This window comes from Jaculus jaculus, chromosome 1 (assembly GCF_020740685.1).
Source record: "Jaculus jaculus isolate mJacJac1 chromosome 1, mJacJac1.mat.Y.cur, whole genome shotgun sequence".
NCBI classification, from domain to species: Eukaryota; Metazoa; Chordata; class Mammalia; order Rodentia; family Dipodidae; genus Jaculus; species Jaculus jaculus.
In genome coordinates, this window is record NC_059102.1 from 54,590,582 (window position 1) to 54,593,234 (window position 2,653).

General features: G+C 40.6%; 1 pseudogene; it reads left to right on the plus strand.

The window, feature by feature from the left end:
- The first annotated feature begins 540 nt into the window (after positions 1 to 540).
- LOC123458042 lies at positions 541 to 716 on the plus strand (annotated as a pseudogene).
- The last annotated feature ends 1,937 nt before the right edge of the window (positions 717 to 2,653 follow it).

Consider the following 2,653-nt stretch of genomic DNA (forward strand, 5'->3'; position numbering starts at 1 on the left):
CATTAAATTGCTCAGAAAAGATAAAATTGCAACAAGAAAGAAAAATGTACAAATTTAACTGCCATTGCCTAGGCCTGGATTCTTCTTCACGCACCAGGCTTCTGGGCTTAAAGTAAACAGAATATTTTCCAATTGCATTGAATTCAATTTCAGCTGTACTTACTGGCTTGGCCTGATTTTGTAAGGGTTGGTCCTCAGTAGGCAGGAAGATGCGAATGATTCCTGGCTGGAGGGCATGTACATCGAGACTTTGTTTTGGAGTCATGAACTTACCCAAGTTGCAGTTACACCGTCTCTCTCTGAGACTCATGTGATACATCTGGGTCAGTAATGAGAGACCATCTCATGTAAGAAACAGGGCCTAACTAAAGATCTGTCATGTGTACAAAACTATGAGCCTGCCCACCTCAAGTATCTTTTTTCCAAAACATGAATCTAACTCTCTTAGATCAAATGGGAAAGAATAGACATGAATCAAATTTATATGCATAAACAGTCAAGATATGGGCCCCCTGTTCCTTAATTTAAAATTGTACTCAGATCACTTCCCTGCCTTTTAGCTAAGATCACATGTAGTACCTGTTCTTATCTGTTTAATGAAATCATTTTTATCAGTTTAATAAAATTGATACAGATCAAGTGTCCACCTGGATGACAGTTCCTTGAAAGTCCAGGAAAATGACAGACTGAGGGTAAACAGTTGTGTCAACATGTATATTATTATCTCTCTCTCTCTCTCTCTCTCTCTCTCTCTCTCTCTCTCTCTCTGTCATTCTCAAATAAATAAAATAAATAAGAATTTTAAAGAAAAAGAAATCAGACCAGGGCTTGGAGATTGCTCAGTGGTTAAATATGCTTGCTTGCAAAGCTTGATGGCCTGGGTTCAATTCCTGGGTAACCATGTAAAACCAGACACAAAAAGTAGTGCATGTGTCTGAAGTTCACAGTAACAAGGGACCCTGGTGTGCTACCTCCCCCATACACATACACTCAAATAAATGGATTAAAAATTTTAAATGTATAAAGAATACAGGCCAAGTATTTCTGGATAGTGGGTGGTAAAAGTAAAAACAAGCACAGTTAAACGATTGTGACATGGTGCTTCTGCAATATTGTTGGATTCATACTCCTGGGATGTTATTCTCTAATGTTTTCTCTAATATATTTTCTCATACTATGGTTGCATTGCATGCATGTATCTATGTAAACTTAAACATAACAATAAAAAATTAGTTCCCTAGTCATGAAAACATTTCTACTGCTTAAATACCACAAGTGTGTAAGGTTTTGGAGTGATCAAGACCACAGAGACCACTCTGAGGCAAAAATGGAAGCTTTTGTTAGGGAAAAACACAAGCTGCCAGGACTGACTCTCAAGACTTGAGCGCTCAGCTTTGCAATTGCAGATAGTGAGCTATATAGAACTCTTCAGTTGGGGGAAGGGCAGAAACTCATTTGTTCTTTACATTAGTCATAGGGTGTGAGACCAGAAGTGACCAGGTGGTAGATAATGTGGGCAGGAAACCTAGACCTGGGGTATTGCTAAGCAAGGAAGGGTTTCTTGAGGAATGTGGATGACCCACTTCCTTGTGTCTCTGTTGCCCTCCTGCTGCCCTCAGTGACTCCATTTTGTCGTGTCCTAACAAAGTGGTTAACAGTTATCATATGGGATAGCTCAGGAACACCTTTCCATCATCACAAAAGTTCTGTGGAGCAGAACTCACTTCTCTCACATCCGATGGCCTGGCCCATGGCTGTACTCACTGCCAGGCAGCAGCAGCCACGGCTAGACTGCACTGGCTTTCCTGTGCACATCATTCGTCCTTCCTTTATTTGTTTGTAGGATCTGTCATTAAGCAGGTTCCCTAAGAAGCAGACTGTGATGTGAAGCTTTGCTATATAAAATAAGAGTCACAGTTTTCAGCACGTATGTTGTAGCCATCTTTTGCAAGGCTTTATTCTGTCTTCTACGCCAGTATGTGAGCTTTCTATTCCTCATTTTCTTCATGTGTAAAATTGTAGAAGAAAATAGTCCCCCATAAAGATATTCTGAGAAAAATCCACATAAAAATTAGCATGGTACATAACATTCCCAAGCCACTGTTACCACTGCCATGAAGGTTTTCATCGGGGCAACAATAAAGTCTCATTTGTTGAAGTCTCTGTAAGTCAAGCAAACAGAGCCCATGGAGGGGACTCACCAGATGACAGGAATGAACAGACTATCCAATCTCAGGCACTTCCTTGTAGTAGCACAGACACTTTTACTATAGAGTATAGATCATCTTCATGTGTAAATTGCATTTTCAAAGAGGCTTTTCTGCTTACGTTGCAGCTTCTAAAATCTTCTTTCATTAACCCATAAACTTTACTTTCAGCCATCTTCTCTAGTGCCTCTTTCCCCATCTGCGGCTAGGGTTCCCCTCCCTATTGTGCCTTGCTGCTGAAGGCTTCTATTTAAGAGGAAAGAAGCAACTCTACTCATCTGAATCATTTTCTACCACAGCAGGTACACATATTAAGGCAGTGTGATTAGGCCCTACATGTTCTTGGCAAGAGAGCAGAGATGGTGGGACACACTGTTATTCAGTGACTGTTATTCAGTCACTTCAGATGATGAAGGCACATTTGTGCTCTCTCGAGGACTAAACTC